Source organism: Ambystoma mexicanum, chromosome 5q, assembly GCF_040938575.1.
Source record: "Ambystoma mexicanum isolate Mex_15411 chromosome 5q, UKY_AmexF1_1, whole genome shotgun sequence".
NCBI lineage: Eukaryota > Metazoa > Chordata > Amphibia > Caudata > Ambystomatidae > Ambystoma > Ambystoma mexicanum.
In genome coordinates, this window is record NC_090933.1 from 766,412,623 (window position 1) to 766,427,264 (window position 14,642).

Consider the following 14,642-nt stretch of genomic DNA (forward strand, 5'->3'; position numbering starts at 1 on the left):
CAGTAGGCAGTTGGCTTGAGACCAGTGCATCTGAACTACTTTTCTGTCACTCATACATACCCATGCTGGCACTCATCACTGGTGAAAACAATGGTCGGATGGATTTGGAATCTGAACTCTAGGTGGGATGGTGGGGACATTGGTGAAGCACGTGTAAAAAAAAGTGTGCAGTGTGCAGAATCCAGCATCATGTAGGACACGCAATGGCTGCGCTGTAAAGCTCAAGATATATAGAAAACATACTGCTTCACTGCTACCTATAGATGATCAGACCAATCTCTAAAACTGCCCCCTTGGAATATTTCCCCTAAAAAAATACAGTAAAACTGTGGCCGGTTTTCAGGCATCACGCTGCTCGGGTTCTAATGTCTTTGTATGATACAAGTGGGACATGAATATAACTCCCAAAAGCCGCTGCTGTTCTGCTCTCTACTATTGTTGTCATTCATTATTGTACTGTATATTTTGATAAGACCAAAATAAAATATTATACATTTTTTATATCATCACTCTGTGCTCCACCCGTCTCTGTGATCTTCCACTGCTATCCCGTGTAAAGCACTCTCCTTAGGGGATCGACCCTTGTCTGTTGATGCTACCTGTTGTAACTCTTAGGTGTCTGGAGTCCCGTGAGCCCCACCCCCTTTCACAAAGACCACTCGCACACACTTGCATCCGGTTCGGCCTTCCCGGTCGCTCTGTGGCGGCTTGTAATGCCCCCTTTATTTATACAGCACGCGGCGGAGTGAAACGTCACTCCGCCGCATGCGTGTGCCCTTAAAGGGGCAGCACCACACTCCCGCTTTTTCATAACGAAACAAAGAACAAAGGATTGCTACCTACAAAACATAAGAACACACTGCACACAGAATACGGACCCCTTTAATCACAGCCACCCCATCCGACATATCAATTACAGTCCACGGGGTGTTCCTGCCAGTTCAGGGGTCCAAAACATACCCACTCCGGTGGGTACGCTTCCCCCTCCCGACCCTACGGGGATACCTCCTGCCTGGATCAGGCCCTCCTCAGCTGAGCTCCCTCGGACAGGGAAGCTTGGAGTGTGGGCCAGGCCACCTCCCTCGTCCGGGACATCAGGCATGTCCCTTCTCTACGCTGCCTCTGACCGTGCTTCTCTCAGTCTCTTGAAGAAACTAGCATTGCGGATCACCAAAGCAGTCCCATCTGACCCTGTAACTATTGATCCATGCACTGCCACCATGTCCAAGGGATCAGGTTCATAAGTTATGAACAGTTTACCTTGCGGGTGATATTTCCTGACCAGCAACTCATCACCTGGGACAAACTGCTGGGGACGAAGTCCTCTCTGGATGTTCTCCTGTTCAGTCCTTACTTTCTTCTCCCTTTCCACCTGCTCATAATTGATGACTGCTGACTGACGCTCTCCCACTTCTGGAATGAGGCCCCTCGGACATCGATGGAACATTGCCTCAGCCAGCGCAACCCCTGTGGTGGTATGTGGGGTGGCACGGTACTCCCTCAGGAATTTGTAGAAGGTCCTCTGCAGAATTGACCGTGTCCCTGAGCAATTCGGAATACCTTGTTCAGAGTCCTCATCAGGCGCTCAGCCTCACCATTCGTCCTGGGTCACAGCAGCGTGATCTTCTGGTGGTGGACCCCGTATTCCTCCATCATGTGGGTAAAATTCTCCCCTTGGAAGGGCACCCCGTTGTCAGAGTACAGTACCTGAGGCAGTCCGTGGGTGGCGAATATCTTCTACACTGCAACCGCAATGTTCTCAAAAGCCACAGACTCCACAAACTCCAACTTCGGGTACCTCGACCACTCATCCACGATCACAAGAAAATGAGTGTCCCAGCCTGTGGACCCAAAGTCAGCGTGGACCACTTCCCATGGCTTAGTTCCTCATGGCATGGTTTCGATGATTGGTTCCCTCTGTGCTGGGGATGCTGCTTGGCATCACACACAAGCTGCCACAAACTCCTCGACTCGCCTCTCCAGATCCGGGAACCACACCTGCTGGCACAGGCAGGCCTTTGTCTTGGCGGCACCCTGATGTCCTTGGTGTGCCAGCTCAATCACCTGTGAGATCTTTGATTGTGGGACCACAATTCGGTCACCCCTGAGCAACAGTCCAGTCTCGGAGAATACCAGCTCATCCCGGACCCTCCACAGCTGTTCTAAGGCTGTCTTCGCCTCCTGGATCCTCAGTGCCAGCATGTCCACCACAGACCTCCATGAGCCCTGTTGTTGGGCCGCCTTATGGATGATGAAGCACTCATCCTCCGCAGCCGCCTGTTCTAGCTCACAGACAGGTATTGAGTTGGCCGTGGCCGCCTCCACAACCAGCCTGACATGTTCATCCGCCTCCTCCGCACTGACATCCTGTGGCCCTGCTGGATCCCCCCCTCGGTGTTGGGATAGGTAGTGGGCCGCATTGTTGTTGCCAGGCTGGTGCACGAGGAACACCCCGTCCTCCAGCAGGGCCAGCATCCATCGCTCGATCCGTAGCAGCGGCTTCGGTGATGACCCCACCAGTATAGGCAGAAGACCACCGTCACTGGCCTCCCCAAGACGTACAGCCGGAAGTGGCTACAGCCCCACAGGTCCGCTAGCACCTCTCTCTCGATCTGCAAATACCTCTGTTCTGTCTCAGGCAGGGCCTTGCTGGCATACGCGACAGGCCTGACCTCCGAGCTGGCATCGATCTGCGTGAGCACAGCCCAGAGTCCAAAGGGCTGGCATCTACCACAATCTCAGATTGAAGGGTCGGATCAAAGAATGCCATGGTGTCCTCTGCGGTCAAGGCCCCCTTGATATCCACAAACGCTGCCTACTCCAGCAGCCCCCACTGCCAGGTGACATCCTTCTTGGTCAGAGAGCGCAGCGGCACTGAGTGGGAGGCAAGGTTCTTGATGAACCGGCCATAATATATGACCATTCCTAGAAAACTTTGCACTTCGGACACGTTCTCTGGTGGCCTTTCCTTCATAATGTCCTTCACCTTCCAAGGGTCCGGTGACATACCCCCTTCTTTGAAGACAAAGCCTAAGAACTCGATTTTCGTTTTCAGGAACTCACACTTGTCCCTGTGTAGTGTCAGACCAAGAGATTGGAGCCATTCAAATGTCCTCGCCACTCTGCCGAGATGTTCGGCCTCGGACTGTGCAAGCACCAAGATGTCATCACTAATGTTCAGTAGACCTATCAGATCGGCGGGTGCACCGCGGATGATATTCTGGCCACGGCTCACCACAAAGAGTTCTTCAGACTTTCCTGTGTGCACCCCTGCCTCCATTCTGGACGCTCTCACCTCCGACACTTCCTGACACCGTCCTAGTTCCAAGATGCAAGGCAGCGAAATTCCTGGTTCACGCAGCACCTGCCTGCGCAGCTTGCCTTATGCGCACCCTTGGATCAGTTGATTCTGGATCATAGTATCTGGGTTGTCTCATGCACAGGTCAGAGCCAGCCAGCGCAGCCTAGCGTAGAAAGTGTCCAAAGTCTCATTGTCCTTCTGGCGAGTTGAGCCCATGACAATACTTTCGTAGTCAGTGTTTGCAAGTGGCAACAAATATTCTTGTAAAGCGGCTTTCGTTGCATCCTGAGAGGTGTTAGGAGGCTGCAGAGACTGGAACACCTCATGCGCCGCGGGCCCAGCAGAATACAGCAGTGTCGCCACCTTGCTGTCGTTGTTGGTCTCCATTGTGGCCCTGATGTACATGTCCAATCTGTCAATCCACAAATTCCAGCAAGGCTCCAGACTACACGGGGCACCCGAGATGTCAAATTCGGGTATTGGTTGGAGTGCCCCTGGATGTCTCATTCCGAGTGGTGCCTGAGGCACAGGAGCCTGAAGCACTGGAGGTGCTGCCACAGCTTGATCCTGATTCATGTTGGCGAGCGCACAGGCACCACTCCCAACTTCAGATGAGGCCACAACTCACCACTCTGCACCCAACAGATGAGTGTGACGAAATCCGTCCTGCAGTGAAGATGTAGCACATACCGGATGAGTGTGACAATGTCAATGAGCTCCTGCTCCTGTGGACTTCTGATGACTCCTTACAGCACCATACAGCTAGCAGGCCTGCACATGCAGCTATGCACCCCAGAAGATGTCAAAAATGAAAAATGATTGGGGTCACCAAGCATGCACCTCCTCCAGCAGTGCACAGATTGGCAGATGTTGCTGCCAAGGGACCACCTAGCCACTCCAGTGGCTCCAGAAATTGAGCAGGAAGGTCCCAGGGAAACAGACAAAGGAACTTGTAGGCCTCCCCCAACTCCACACCTCACACTCGATGTAAAAGGCACAGCATGTGCATTATTAGCTGTTCCGCTAATAAATCGTCCAAAAATTGAGCACGGATGGGGCACAGGCACTCTATAAAAGAGCTGCGACCATCCCAAGCTTATGTTGCAAAATGGCGGCCAAACCGCGTGGCAAGTCCCCTCTCCACAGCATTGAAAGTAGTGAAAGTGAGATCAAATAAATTAACAGAACTTCCCTGCTTTCACCGCCGTGCTCGGGCCCTTGGATCGCGCGTTCGTCGCCACTGTTGTAACTCTCTGGTGTCCGGAGTCCTGTGAGCTCCACCCCCGTTCACAAAGGCCACTTGCACACACTTCCTTTCGGTTCAGGCTCCTCGCTTACTCTGCGGCAGCTGGGAATGCCCCCTTTATTTATACAGAACGAGTGCGTGTGCCCTTAAAGTGGCAGTACAACACTACCCTGTGCACAGTTTCTGATCGAACTGCTCAATTCCCACTTCAATAAATACAAGATAAATGCAAACAAAAACCATTAAAACAGAACATGAATAAATTGCAAATCCAAGTGAAAGAAGAACCCCCAGTCAATGAGATCAGTTTAGGAGTCTGGGCTGTTTCCTATTGGTGTGGAAAAGTTAAAGTCAGAAACGATGTGTTTGAAAATGTCATTGCTATAAGGAACACATTTGGTTTGATATCCCAACCTCGCATTAGTTTGAATTAGCTGCATATTGTTTTAGAGAGGATTCTAGCCCAGCCATGGGAAGGAGGAGAATCCCGTTTGCTGAACCTGTACACCCTGCAGATTCTCATGTTGGACAGCAATTCGTTGCCTGAGGTGAATCCTTTTTTAAAACATGTGTTTACCTGCAGCTCTTCATACCTTATCCGCAGCGACTGCAACAATCACGATGTGGAAAATGGATGGTTGAATGACATTCTTCTGAATAGTCTTTGATGGCTGTTAATGATTAAAACCAGTGACTGTATAGCATGGTATCTTTTTGAGTGCATCTTTGAGTATTGATAGTAGTTGAAACTTTCACACAAAACTCCAGTTGTGGCGTGATCGTAGTTTTTAAGTTAATTTCATATTGCATTTGGAGCCTTGCATATATAATGGAAAATCACTACAAGCATTGGAATGCAAAATGACATGAGCTAAAATAAAAACTTGCGTAATATCACCTGAGACCTCAGTTTGTGCACATCATTTAAGCAACGATCAACACCCGGGAGGATAGCGCAGGGCGACGCCTTTGGCTTGGATGCAAGACAGCAGAGCAACACAGGTTTGAATCCCGTCCCGCTCTTAGAGATAGGTCTCAGGTAGTGTAGCGCGTTTATGAAAGATTAATTCATAAATTACAGACGTTCATAGAGTTATGGTATTTGAGAAAAGGTTGTAGGAGTTGTTTTTTGACATTATTAGCTGAAGTCGATATCTGCCTTTTCTTACACACAGTTGCTTCTGATGCAGATTGTATTGTGTAGCAGAAAACACATATTTGTGCCAATTGGAGGGCTCATCCTACTGATTCAGGTATAAACACATTCATTAAAAGGGGTTGACAAACAAGCATTGCTGTGTTGATATGTAATCTGATGTCACTTTCTGTGATGTTATTGCACACTTCATATGCTAATTATGACTCACTATTCTTTTGGATTTGCACACCGGGCACTCACCAAACTCCAGTGTAGAAGTATAGACATTTATGGGGGAGCGTGGCTGGTAGCCATGAGCAGCAACTGCACCTCAGAGGAGCTCTGTGCTGAGGCCCTTAATATTGTGACCACTTAGAGACCTCAGAGAACCATAGGATGAAGCATTTGCAGAGATGGGGGAGCCAGGGATGAGGGGAGAACTGGCCTCCTAACCTCGCAGTGTCTCCAAGATGGGAGTGGGATATGGAAATGTGGGACATTAACAAATGACAGCCCCAGCATGTATGGTGGCATACGCTGTCTCCAAGATGGTGGCTGCTATCGCAGCGTGGGGACGAGCGAGTGCAGGCTCCAGGGAAGGGAAATTAGTTCTGGAGCCTATCGAGATACTCCGATGGCAGAGACCAGTGATAAATCCCGACACTGAGGTTTGCTAACCTGCAGCCGTCAGGAGCGAAGGAGCGGAGCGTGGGACGGAAGGCCTGAAGGAAACACTGGACCTGATGATCTGAATAGAACCATCAATTGGTGAGAGGACGGGGATTGAGCCTTTGAGTGTTGTGGGGGCAAATACTCTAGTGGGTGGATATAACGACTGAAGGTAGAAGAGGAGCTCACATACCTACTGTTCCAATGTTGCCAGTGTTTTTCAGCAGCCTGGGGGAGTTGTGGAATGAAACAAATGTGGAGGATGGCAAGAGGGAAATGGCAGAAAGGAACAAAACAGGCAAGGTTAACATAGTGGCATGAAATGTGCAGGGTCTGGGAAATTACACAAATAAGTCTACAGTACACTCTTTCTTGAATAGACATAATATATAAATTGATTTAATACAAGAAACCCTCTTTTTGGGAGATGAGTTGGTCAAGCTAAATAAAAGGTGGGTAAAGAGAGTGTTTGGTACCTTCTATTTAAAAAGGTAGTCCTGATATGGATTTCAAATGCAGCTCCACCTGTGGTAATAAAAGTGGTGGAAGACATCAATGGACGTTATATCATTTTAGCAGGTCCTTTGGAAGCCATGAAGCTGAATCTAGTTAATATATACGCACCCACTCAAGAGGAATTCCTTTCTTCCTGCTTTGGGCAAAAGATTTTAATTGTGTGTTGGACAAGAAGATGGATAGATCTAAAACAGTGATTCTGGCAAGGGGAACACCATCAAAGGCCTTTCATGGCACATTGCCACAATTTCGGATGGTCGAGTTCTCGATATTGTAAAATAAGGATTTGTTTTTCTGGGATATCTGATGTGCATACTAGGCTGGAATATATGTTTACTAAAGATAGTCACTTAGTCGCTTTGATCATTTTGGGCATATGCATTACATTGCTAGAGTGATCTTGGATCATGCCCCTTTAGTAGGAGAATTGAGATTGGCAGCTGAAACTCCACGGATCCCACTATAGAGACAGATAGTTGAAGCACTGCAAGATGTTAGCTTTCGGATGACAATGCTTAATTTGAGGCTAGTGGCGCCACTGTCTCAGGCAACAGAATGGGATGCTTATAAAGTAATTATAAGAAAGCTTTTTATATCTAAAACAATGAGGTGATATGCCCTGAGGCGGCCAGCCGACCCTGTCGGTAATGGCCCACCTCCCAATTTAAGGGGCGGATTAAAGCAAGGGGTATATTGCCATTAGCACCCGTTATAGTTCTCTACTTGGGTGCTAATGGTGTTTTAAATGCACGCCTCGGTTCTGCGTTGTGCTGCTTGTCAGTGAAGTCCATTTTCAATGTTGATGTCATCAAAATGAAAATGGGCTTCAATGATAAGCAAAGCTGTGCGGCCCTGGGCCGAAGGACAAAGGTAAGTGTCTTTTTTTTAAAGACATCATTAGCACCTGTTTAGGAAACTACATGGGTGCTAAATGGTGAAGAGGGAGTGGGGAAGGGAAAGGGTCACTGGCTGCCCAGGCAGTTCATAACGCAGGCTTGCACCATACAGTACAGCCCGTGTTCTGAGCCTCCTGATTGGCCAGTGTCCCCACCCAGGGTGCTAGTGGAAGTAAGAGTGGCACTACATGCTAAATTAAAAAGTATTAACTGCGCTGCAAAGAGGTGTGAATGGGCTAAACAACATGCAGAAATGTTAAATACCCTGCAAACATTTGAGTTCAGTCCATGGAAGAGTACCCGATACAAATTTGGGGTTGAAACAAACATGACTAGCAATAGTAGACGAGGGTAGGCAAATCATTAAAAAAATCAGGGATGAGGAGGAGCACAATATTGAACAGGAGCAGAATCTAATCAATACATTTTTTAGCAGATATTATCACAATCTGTACAAACAGCGACATGGGGGCTTTTAGAGCACAGATGGAGGAAGTGATTTGTGGAGAAGCACTTATTACCATAAATAGAGAATGTAAGGAGAAATTCGATGCCCGTTTTAGTGAGGATGAATTTAAAGAGGCAATATTGGCAATAGCTAAGGGAAATCCCCAGGAGGGAATGGGATCTCAATCGAATTCTATTGTGAATATTATTATCTATTTGTTAATAATCCCCAAACTGGTGGCAGTGTTAAATGGGGCATATGTTTGAGAATGCCATCCGCAATCAATGATCAAGGTTATAATTACAGTCCTTTTAAAAACAGGGAAAGATCCACTGGTCTGTGGTTTGTACAGACGGTTGTCAGTCCTTAATGTGGATTCTAAGATACTGAGCAAGGTATTGGCATTCAGATTACAGCCTTGTACAACTACATTGATAATGAGGGCCAATTTGGTTTTATCCCGGTAAGAGGAACTACCAGGAACCTCAGGAGGGTTATGCATACAATTAAGGAAATTAGGGATAGCAACAAGAGCTATGTAGATGCAGAAAAGCTTTTGATAAAAAAGGGGATTTTTATTTCACACAATGGTGGCGATGAACATAGAGAGGAATATATAAAGGGGTTAGACTATTATATACAAACCCAAGCACTAGCGTTAGAACAGGGACAGTAGTCTCTGAGAGATGGAAGATACAAAGAGGGATTGTATGCTCAAGGATGCTCATTGTCACCACTACTGTTTGCGGTACTAATGGAATCACTAGCCAATTTGTCAAGGAAGGAATTAGCGGGATGGGGCATCAGAATAGGAGACAGAGAGCATTTAGTGTCTTTCTATGCCGATGACTTGCTGGTATTTTTTAAGAGACTAGATCATCAGTCTCCCTGCTAGAAATATTGGAAAAATGTCGAGGGTCCGCTAGACTGTGTATCATTTTGAGTAAATACTGCTTTTCCCACTCTGTAAATTGAGATGATTGACAGAAGGGGAAATGCCAGCGATGCCAGTAGCGTGGGCAACTAAGACCTTTATTTACTTGGAAATGTGTATTTATCGTGAGGAGGCAGACCAATTCAGAGATAACGTAAAAAGAGTAATGAATGGATTATATAAACCACTGCCGTTCTGGTGAAAGCAGCTGCTGTCTATGTTGGGTCTATGTTGGGTCGAGTGACACTTAGTAAAATGCTTGTTCTTCCATATTTTCGGGCGCCTCGGTATGGATACCAGCTACGACATTTAAAAATATTGGGTCATTACTCAGTGCATTCATCTAGGGCAGGGGAGACGCAGAGCAGTGCTGCACCCGCTATATAAAGATTTCAGTGATGGAAAGTGAATGCACCAAATAACCACAATTATTTGTATGCTTCCCAACTGCAATTTACAGCACAATGGCTGGTGCCTGGTTATAATGAACAAAAGAACTTGCTGAGTAGAATGAACAGTGAGATATTGTGGCATTTCCTGAAGGGGGTGAAGCGACATCCCGATACCACCTGATCCGCAACCCTGAGAGAGGGTAGTAAAGCTATTACCGCCGCCAGGTTTCCTATCCGGTAACCGGTAGTGCTGAGAGCAAAGTATTTCATTTAAATTAATGGGACGTCTCACGGCGTCACGGTCATTCAAACGAAATACTCATTAAATATGGCTGCCATGGATCTGAGCCCTGCTTCCATTTCCATGGCGCCACAGAGGACACTGGGAGGAGGCAGCAGCAGTGTCATGTGCCGCCGCGCTAAGCAGTTAAGGGGGGGGGTTAAAACAAAGAAAGGAAGGAAGGGGATGGTGAGGGAAGGTGGCGGGTGGGAAAAGCAGCCATCAAGTGGCTCGGATCACAGGCTTACATCGGTAGATACAGCCCGCGCTCCGACCAACCTGATTGGTTGCACACCCGTTCCTGGGTGATTATAGTATATACGTTAGCGAAAAATAGATGGTACTGCTACTGGAGATTGATATGCTACTGAAGGTCATTTATATTATTGGTTGTTGACATGTATAAAAATCAGTCTGTTTTGGGCCATAGTTACTAAATTATTGGAGAGGGCTTTGAAGAGGTGGGAAATCTAAATAAACAAGCAACATGCCTGCTAGCATTTACCAATTGGAAAAAAATTATAAAATGGTGCATACATATAACAATTGGGCCTAGGTGTAGCTGAAAGATTAATAGCAAAGAGGTGGATATCATCAATGGCACCTACCACATACAACAATGGCATTTAGAAATTAAATGTTTATCAGTAATTGAAAGAGGGATACTACAAGTCATGAAGAAGGATGGAGAAGGAAGTGATAATTCTGAATTTGATTGGGGGACCATAGCTCAAGAGCTATGTCTTTCACCAGACCCATAACCTCCTTGAATGGGGACACACATACGTAACATCAGTGATTACTGTTAAATGTAAATGTTAATGACTGAGCGAAGCGATGGTTGTTACCGGAAATACAGCATGTATAGACTAGTAGCGCAGGAGAGGGTGGATGTTCTACTGCGCCAACATATTCAGTTAATGTTCTCTATGAGCTGTATAGGGATGGCTGAAGAAAATGGACTGAGGGGTAATATACGCAATATACATGTAAAATACATGGAGACTATTCGGGGGACTTTGAAATCTTAATTTTGTTAGCTTGGGTTGTTTCTCTATATATGTTTGAGACTTATATGAATAATAAAGAGATTTAAAATGAAAAAGTAGAGGTATGTGTTGCCTTGAATTTCCATACACAGCTTAAATTTCAGTCAAATAAACGATAAACCACTTTGCTAATATCAGACATTGAAAATCCTGACATATTTTGTTGATACATGCTTCAAATTGAGGCTGCACTGGCATATAATGTTAAAACAACCCATGAGATTATCCTTCGTCACGAAAAGCACGTAAAAGTGCAGCGCTAACATATATTATTGAGATAGGAGTCAGGGTTTTCTTTGAACACAAACAATGTTAAAGGGTGCAGCTCTGACAGATATTGTTTAGACAGGCCTCATGATTTGCATTGGGCACAAGCAACATGAAGATCTGTTTTACGAACTGGTATGTATTTTTGGGTGCGGCTCATAATTGCTTTTGCCCAACTAGCATGAAATTGTGTTGTCAAATGCTCTCCTGTATAGTGATAGTGACCTGGCATCTATTGGAGGATGTCATGTCTTTTGCTGCAGAACCGATTGTAAATGCTATCGCTTTTTACCCACTTTTTCTTAAATGTAAGCTGTAAAATGCACCAGTTTTGCCCATTCGTTAAAATATGATTATCAGAAAGTAAAGTACCCTAATCCTCTCAGAGCTGGTGTTCATGGGCTCTGTTACGACAATAGTTCGGGTCCCCTGGGAGTAACCATTTGCGGCCCACCAGATTAAAAATTCACTACTGAGGAAGGACAGCTCAGGGACAACGTGTTTTTCTTAGAAGCAAGATAACGCAGCACAACAGAGGTTTAATCTCAATTCCATGCTTAGAAACACTCACTGGTATTAAGAGCGTTATAAATGAACAATTATAAATAAATTACTCCACAACATGTAAATGTTTAGTCATACAAGTATTCCAGTGGTACCCACAACACCGTGACCAAGGATAATTTCATAGTTTGTTTGTTCTAAAATGATATGCCGATGCAGCCTCACTTTGATGCTTGGTTTGCCTAAAGAAATCTGTGAGGCATGTCTCAACAAAACATGTCAGCATTTTCAATGTCGGTTACTAACCTTACCTTTCTAAGGGTGCAGCACAAACAGAAGCCTTCTAATGGGTTAAAAACGAATCAGAGGCAGAGCAGCATAAGATACACCAAACCAGCTCCAGCAGCATCTCTCACACTTCATGCTGTCAACAATTACTTTTTATTTTACCACAAACACTTCATTTTAAACAGTGCATTTACAGTATGGCGGGATGTATCAGACACCGCCAACTGTGTTGTATGACATGTGGGAAAGACCTCATTCTCTCATCAGTTGCAGCTTGTACTGAGTGCTAATTATTGAAAGTTAATACTGCTAGCGAGACTGTTGGGATGACCGTGCAGCATCCCAGTCATGCAAAAAGGTTCAGGTTGAGAAAAACCTATTAGAGTGCAACATCGTGGAAGCAGAGTGGAGGTTGTGCCGCGAACAGTGCATATACTGTTCTAAATAGGTCTGAAACATATTAGATACTCACATATAGCAACACAGAAAGAGCAACAAATGTGTTAAAGTGATGCTTGCCAAAGACATAGATATGGCAGTATTATAGGCCCGGTATTTAGTTGATGTATTGTAGTGACATAGGATAGCGTGATGTGTGAGAAGGGTTGAAAAGAGCAGAAGATGGAGTCAGCAAGGTAGTGTGGTCGAAGCAAGGTCAGTGTATTAACTTGGTAGAAGTGTCACCATTTTCTATGTTAAGTCCTATTACAGGTTGAACAGAAGAGAACACAGGCATTGGTGTGTAGCTGCAGCTATGGTAGTTCAGCTCCAAACAGCAATCCATTTTCCAGTTCGCCAGTAGAGAAGCCAAGGTCAAAGGCAACCATAATGCACAGATATGCACTAATTGAATCCAGTTGCAGGGCCTGAATGTGGTGGGAACGGAATGTTAGTTGATAGAAGAGCAAGAATGGAGGCACCCTTTGAAGGAAAGATTCATGAGAATAAGGTAGGGAACAAGACTCTGTGATGCCAATGATCCAAGTGAAGATTTAGAACCCTACTCCCCTCACCCCAGGGTGGACACCCCATATGAATTACACCTAGACACACAACTTAAGCAAACAAATAATTGAAAATTCAGACGAGAGAGCAGTGCCCTGGTCAAGTCATCCCTGGACAGCTGGGGCTGGGAGGAGATAAGGGAGGAGCCATGTCAGGAACGTCTTGGGATTTGTGACAGAGGGGTTGGAGGTGATGCCAATATATTCAGTACAAGTTCGAGGCTGCAGCTCATGTGCACCATGGCAACTTGGTTAATTAGGAAGTCTATTGCCTCATCATAAGCAGTGTTGGTCTCGCCAAGTTACGTTTATCACATCTGGAAAAGAAGGGTGCACATCACAAGATGGTCCCAAATTGCTGAACCTACTGATAAGAACCCAGCAATCATATACCTGAGTTCGACAGTGACGATGCAGGGGACCATGTGCCTAGGGGAATGGAGGTAGCCTAGATGTGGCAATTTGGTCAAGGGGCTAAAGGGGGATTAGCATGTTCTATAGGTGGTAGTTTATGAGTGTGGTGGGATTATGCTGTACTCATCATTATGCATAGTATTGTTAATTTGCAGAAATCTCTGCTATATAAGCTGCAGCCCTTTGAGAGAAGACAAGCTCGGTGACAGTTCGGTTCTATGGGACAATCTGATACCCTTCTTGCATGTAATAAATCTTGTTTTCCCTTGCAAAAAGGTGCAGTGATTATTTTTTCGTTTGGATTGTTTTTATTCCCCATTTTTTGGGCTGCCATCCTTTCAATTTGGTGACCCCAACCTGATCCCAGACACTCTGTGAGATCGGAGGTGTCCCAGCCATGAATCATTGGGTGTGGCATCCATCTGCAGCGACCAGTCCCCATGCATGACTTGAAGAGAGGTTCAGAAGTGTTGTGTTGCTAGAAGGTCTGTTTGATTTTTGGAGCTGTGCGCTGCTCCCAGATTGTGGAGGCTTTTGGTGGGACCCTGTATCAGAGGAATTCGGGAGAACGGATAAATGTAAGTCCACCTTTGCGGGAGAAAACAATAAGGGGACAGTGTGTGTGTGAAGTGAGTTAATGGGGAGTGAGTGAAGTATGACGAGACCATGTGGCAGTATATAGTAGTTTTGTATAAAGTGACGTCACAGTATATTTTATGAAGTAAAAGATTATGGAAGAGTAACAGGAACTTCTCCAATTGTGGAGGAAAGGTAGCGCTCCAGATAAAATAGGGAGTGAGGTCCATTATATGGAGGACCTGTGAACCCTTCACTCATCATAAGGGAGGGGGAAAGAGGAAAGGTCTTCACCAGTGTGTAAATAAGTGTGATTTTGTTGTGTAGGTCCATTATATTGTGGACCTGGGTTCCCTTTGCCCAGCAGAAGGTCAGTAAGGAGGTAAATACCCTTGTTACAAAGTGAAGATTGAGGAAGGCTCAAAAGCATTGTGTATATATTTGTGTTTTTATTGATTTGTGGTTGTGGTGTGAAGTTGTGGTTGTTGAATAGTGTGGAGAGTTTTATGGGGCATTATGTGTGTTGTGTGTGGGATGACAAGGGAAGGGAGGGGTAACAGAAAGGGTGGATAATAGTGGAAGGGTGAGGAAGATTGGTACCGCTGGATCGTTGTCTAGGAAGTGAGATAGCATTACGAGTTTAGGCTTGGTTACAACATGACGCCTCTTGAATATATATGTACATCACTTCTGCTCTACCGGGAAAAAATAATGAAATAT

General features: G+C 45.7%; 1 protein-coding gene across 3 annotated transcripts in view; it reads left to right on the forward strand.

Annotated features, from left to right (window-relative positions):
• Window positions 1-14,642, forward strand: part of PKIA (cAMP-dependent protein kinase inhibitor alpha) — a 236,247-nt gene that overhangs the window by 206,477 nt on the left and 15,128 nt on the right. The window lies entirely within an intron of this gene.